Genomic DNA, 6,308 nt, shown 5'->3' with positions numbered 1-6,308 from the left:
TCTTTCTTTTTTCTTTTTTTTTTTTCTTTTTTTTTTTTTCTTTCAGAGAATCCTGTCATGTAAGTTTTTAGGAGATTTTAATTAAACAGAACACACTACTTCCAATGCTAGCAGGATATCTAAAAGCAGTTGTTAAAACAGTTTTAGCAAATAAAGCAATGAGGTCAAGTCCCTATTGCTTCAGAATGCCCCTCTAGCCATTGCGCACAAGTGCTAAGTCTGCCACCCAGGTATTGGTGAAAAGCAGTTTGCAAAATGTAGAAGTGTAATGAAGTTTTTCCCCAATTAGCTATTCTTCCCTGTGCTTGCATCAGCACTCTTTGCTGAGAGGGATTTCTCTACAGGAATCTTTTACAATATTAATTAGAGATGTATTTGAATCAAAGTATAGGAAACAAAACACTGAAATTCTTGGAAAGATTGAATTGTCCCAATATCTCCAATGAGTGTTTGAGGCTGGTTTCTCATTCGAGCTGGAAATCTTGATATAAATTCAGTTTCAGAGTTATACAGGCAGAACTGCAAGAAAGGGGGTTTTTTTTGTTCAGTTTTATCTTGACATGAGCCAAAATATGCCTTTTATTCTATCCTCTTTCTTTGTGACAGTTACTCTGCTGAGAAGTTACACATTACTCTTTCCTGTGGAGAAAATTAAAAACAAGCTATCTAGCAGTCCCAGCTCTGTGGCACATTTCAGCTACTGAACTGTGTCATACTGTTTTAAAAGAAGAACTATAGTACGTCTCCTGAAATGGAAGCAGCTATGGCTTTTTAGGTGCAAAGGAATCAATAAAAGGATGAAAAAGTACATGGACATGCCTGAGACTGCTCTTGACACGCGCACCCAGACACAATTACGAGCGCTACAGTGTACCATAATGGTAGGTAGGGGTTTTACAGCTAGGATTTAATCACCACGAGCATGGATGTTACCAGCTAACCCATGCAAATGAACCTTGAGCTTGTGCAAAATGAAAAATTTCCGATGGAGCCATTAATTTGCTTCTGAAAACAAGTGTATTAAGTTGGGTGAAACACTTTAATAAAACTTCCAGTAATCGCCCTTCCCACTTTGCAGTGTTGACATACCTAGAAGGAAAGAAGACTGGGTCTGTAATAAACCTTGAGCAGTAAATTGCATTTCTTCTTTATCAGTGGTGTCACCCTGGAAGTACCATGTACCCCACTGTCAGCCTTTTCTGTTGTGCTGACACAGGCCCTTCTTACTCCCCTTCACTGGTTTTGTGTTCAGCTTCAGCTTTGGTGTGTTCCTGTTTCTTTTTCCATAGTTCTACACTGTCTTTCTGAGACATTTTATTTGGGGATTTCAGAATACTTATCTTTATTTTTTCATTTTTTTTTTCCCTGAAAAGAGAAGAAAGCAAGTGAATTCATCTGAGTCACTGAGTCTGACATACTCATATGGAAATAGTTATCACATCCTGGGCACTTTTCCAAGACCATTTCTAAGGCCTACCTGGCAAACTCCAAAGAAAAGGATGAGAAGCTCCATGTGAGACAAGGCATATCTACCTGTGGACAGATAAGATTGACCTGGCTTTTCAGTAGCACTTCAAAAGCTGAAGGCTCTCTGCTAAGTCCTACCGCATGTCTTACTACATTTTTGCTATGTGACTTTGCTGGATGAGCTGATGTGTCCTCCTAGCTCCATGGTTGCATGGGTGACTGAGCATCTTCCAGAAGGTCCCAATAATCCAGTGATAGACTCCTAGGGAATTTCACTGTCACTGTTACCCAGCCACCAAAGTCGAGAACACAGCTGAAACTATAGTTAACTTCAAGGAACTGTCTTTTTGCAAACCTGTGGCAACCTTTAATCTCTATGGCAATACTTGTGGTGGATTTCTAGTCATTGGTCTGTCCTGTTTCCCCCATATCCTGGATGAGATAAAGGACTTAAGGCACGAGTAGAAGAATGGTATAATTTTCATAGAGTTATCACCTTGCCAAAAGCCCCAGTGATATATAATCCCAGAGCTATCACCTGGGATAGCTCATCAAGCCACTAGGATGAGCAACAGCTATATCAATGTATATCTGCAGTTCAGACTGCCTGTATCTGTCAACTTTTCATTGCAGAGAAATGCTCCCCTTACAAGCACAAAATACTACTACATCATAGAAGCAGAAGAAATGAGACCCCATTTTTTAAAGGAGGCCAGGTTGTTGGAGAGGTGATGAATGGAGAGGAAAAAGCAGAGTTATAAAAGCAGCAAGATTTGAAAGAGGTGAGAAAACATCAGAGAAAATAAGTTCGGGGAATAAGCCCATTTAAATCTCAGAAAAAGGAATCACAGCTTTGCAACACCTTCTCCATTGTTAATGTTGCTGATATGAGCAAGTAATACACACTTGCAGAACAGAAAGCCAATGCTACCCTGGGCTTCATCAAAAGAAGTGTGACCAGCAGGTTGAGGGAGGGGGATCTGTTCCTCTCCTCTGCTCTTCTAAGACCCTACCTGGAGTATTGCGTCCAGCTCTGGGATCCCCAGCACAAAAAAGACATGGACCTGTTGGAGTGGCTCCAGAGGAAGGCCATGAAAATAATCAGAGGACTGGAACACCTCTCCCATGTAAAAAGCCTGAGAGTTGGGATTGTTCAGCCTAAGGAAAAGCAGGCTCTGGTAAGACTTTGTTACAGCCATTCAATACAAGAAGACTGAGGGAGACTTTTTACCAAGGCCTGCAGGGACAGGATAAGAGGTAATGGTTTTAAACTGCAAGAGACTTGATTTAGATTGGATATAAGGAAGACATTTTTTACTGTGAGGGTGTTGGGATGCTGGAATAGGTTGCCCAGAGAAGTTGTGGATGCTGCATCCCTGGAAGTGTTCTAGGTCAGGTTGGATGGGGCTTTAAGTACCTGATCTGCTGAAAGATGTCCCTTTCATGGCAGTGGTGTTGGACTAGTTGATCTTTGAAGGCCACTTCCAACCCAGACCATTCTGTAATTCTATGGTCAGCAGTTTGATGGTGAGATGAGGGCCCACTAGCTTCAGTTTGTTTGCCCAGTAGAACACAGTTCATCACTAGTGAATTATGAATACCACATCACTCACTTTCCATACAAAACCTCTCTTGAATATCATGAAATCTCCCAAATGCAGGAACTCATTTCAGTTGCTCCATAATTTCAAGGAATGTGCTTTTGATGTTGCCCCATTATTCATTCATCAAAAGGAGCTCTCTTTACAAACTGCACATGCCTGCTTTCATTTCTCAGCAGTGAGCTTGCCTGAAGACATGAGTTCTCTTCAGATATATTTTTTTCCTCATGTTGCTGGTCTCTTCCTGCATCACTGCATGATGCTAAGCTCCATTGCAAGGACTACCAAAAATGAGATGATCTCTCTCTCATATTTTAACTGGTTTAACTACTGAACACACTCTCTTGAGAGAGCCGAAGAGGTTTTTTTTCACACATGGCTGAAAGTGGCTGCATGGTTGCAGTGTTTGCTGACTCTTGGTCCTCAGCAGGGGAGGGTATTTCACAGTTCACATGTTTAGCTGAATGTTTCACAGGCAGCATCACTAAGTTAAAATCAAATAATTTCTTTCCCTTTAAAACAAGTACTGCAGGGAAGTTACGGCCTTTCTGTTGCATGGTAACTGTTGGCCATTTAACAGTTCAAAGCAAGTTCTGAATAACATCAAATATAGACTTTGTTTATTATTATACAGTAAATGAATGGGTTACTGTTTCCATCTCAGAAATAAGAGAGCCGACTAGCAGTAATTGTGAAATGAAATTAGGTTTACAGGGAGCTAGATTGAATACCTCATTTCTACACTACCATTAGCAATTTTGACTTTGCACTGTACAATATATGTTCCAAAGGCAGGATTTCATTTACGTGAACGTATTTTAGGCTCATGAAGTTAAAAATCAAACAAGCAAAAGAAAGAAGAGTCAGTGCATCTTTCATAATATTTTTTACTTTTAGCTCCAAGGCTTTGAAGAATTGCCTGAAATCATTAGCTGATTTTCTCATTACCTTCATAGTGTGGAAGGAAGTTCCCTCTCTACCACCTTTGACTGTCTACAACTTTATCACAAAGGACCCAACAGACTTCCTGTACCCATAGTTGCATTAACTTTCATATCCCTTCAGTAGCTTAAGGGACTTGTTCTGCCTTCAATAAAATCACTCCTTACCGATCAATAAAAACCACAGAGAATATGAATCTTTCAAAATCAATATTATGTACAATAATCACACAGGTATGCTAGCGACAGCCAGAGTGTCAAAGCAAATCCCAGGACCCATGATCTCAAACCCTCCAGAAACTAGCAGAAAGTGATGCAGTTTTATTCACTTGTACTTTTGTGTGAGCCAGTGTCAAGATTAGATGATAAGTGGGTGTATTAACTTCTCAGCCTGTTCCCTCAGCTTTCACAAAACAGACTCCACTAAAATGTGAGGATTTTCAGTTTGATCAAAAACTTTTACTGCTGTCTGCCCATTGAAATGGCAGAGTTCAGACAAGGTGGCAAAGAACAAAACAGTGTATGTGAGTGCTAACCTCTCACGCTAGCCATTAGTGGTACAAAGAGGATTCATGAGGCAGCCCTACAGAAGTAAAAATTACAAGGCTAGTTAGAAATGATTGCTAGAAAACAAGCTGAAAGCAGCTTGGAAAGTCCACATTTGGCAAGAAGTGGAGTTCTTGTCTTCTTCATAATATTTTTCAGTCATATTACAAAGTTAGCTGGTGGGCACTCTAGGGACTGCACTGCTTCCTAAAAAATACATTGATGTAATGTGTCTTTAAGAAGCTTGCAGTCTTCAAATTCCAAAATATCCAATGATTTCCATGTAACTGTACAACCTTTTCAAATACAGAGGCTTTTCTTAATCTGAGATATTTGCAAGCTATGGCTGGATTTTTTAAAGTCTCTCTTAGCGCTCATTCTAAGGTCCACACTCATATACGTTTGTTTTCCTGCAAAGAAAGTACCAAGACTTTGACAGTAGGAAGTAAGGAGAGGTAAGGGTGACTGGTACAAAAGTGTACGTTTTCACATTTGTCCTCAGTGTTCAGCAGTGCTCGTTCTAGTCTAGCCTCAGTTTGTGGTGTTCGTTCTTTCTATTGCGTTGGTGCATAAAACTGAAAGACCATGTGCATAACTTTGACCTTCCTTGCTTTTGACTATTTCCTAAGTAAAACAAAATGCAATGGACACCCTCAGCAACCCAGTCCTCCATGTGCTGGGGAAGCATAACTTCAGATGGACTTCTAAACTGCATTGCCATTTCATCCCTTTAAGCGTGCTCAGATCTAGGAATATAGACAAGCACCTTAAAAGCAACCTGTTCCACTCACTAATCCTCTTGCCACCACCCTCCTCCTTCCCTGTTTTTCTTCTTGGCGAATACAGATTTCTACTTACATCTTTACAGAGTCACAAAAATACATGGATTACATTTAGCTATTTCAAACTGAACATGCTGCCCAGAAGTATGCTGAAAAATCCCTTCTGGGGAAGGTGTAAGAAGATTTACATAAACAGCAGCCACAGCTTGGTTATTCATGTATATTGTTGCCCAAAACTGTAATGGAATAGAAGCAAGGTGAGAAATGGAATAAGAGAACATTTTAAAAATTTTAAAAAAATAAATTAAAAGTACATCTATATTGACATTTCAAAGCACCACATTAGAGCTCGGATTTATCAGTAGGAAACTGGATACACTGATATCAAACAGTAGCTCTAAGCCTGTCAGTCAAGAGTTCAGCCAAATCTTGTTTATAAGTGTGTGCAGTTCTTAGGAATCCTTTGGTGATAAAGTGAGCTTGGATGTAGCCCGCATTTCCTGTGTCCTTGGCCTCCAAGGAGAGTGATAAACATGTGTGAAAGAAAACTTTCCAGAATTAAAAACATCTGCCCTTTGATCATATTTCTAGACAATCAAGCCAGAGAAGATATAAGTCAGGTCAGTCGACAGACTAAACATGGGTGTAATCAAAACACAAGAGGATGGGAATCAATTTGAAAAAGTAAGTGATAAAAGGAAATAAAACTTTAGCATGCTGACAGACTACTTTATCTTTCTAATCCACCTGTGGCTTTCTTGGCTATTTTCATTGTTCTTAGGCATTTCTTCCTATATTATCAAACTTCTGTTTGCATCTTCCCCAATTTTCCTTCTCGTTTCTTTATTTTCCAGGTATTTTTAAGGCTTCTGCCAGAATTTTACAGACAGGAAAGACTGGAAAAGATACACTAGAGAAGCCAGAGATATAAGCCTTTAATCAGCAGGAGGGTAGGTTTTTCTTAAAGACTG

This window comes from Pipra filicauda, unplaced genomic scaffold (genome assembly GCF_003945595.2).
Source record: "Pipra filicauda isolate LSUMZ 115617 unplaced genomic scaffold, ASM394559v2 scaffold475_size475193_pilon, whole genome shotgun sequence".
In the NCBI taxonomy this organism is placed as follows: Eukaryota; Metazoa; Chordata; class Aves; order Passeriformes; family Pipridae; genus Pipra; species Pipra filicauda.
The sequence above is the reverse complement of the archived record's forward strand: the minus strand, read 5'-3'. Positions refer to the sequence as shown.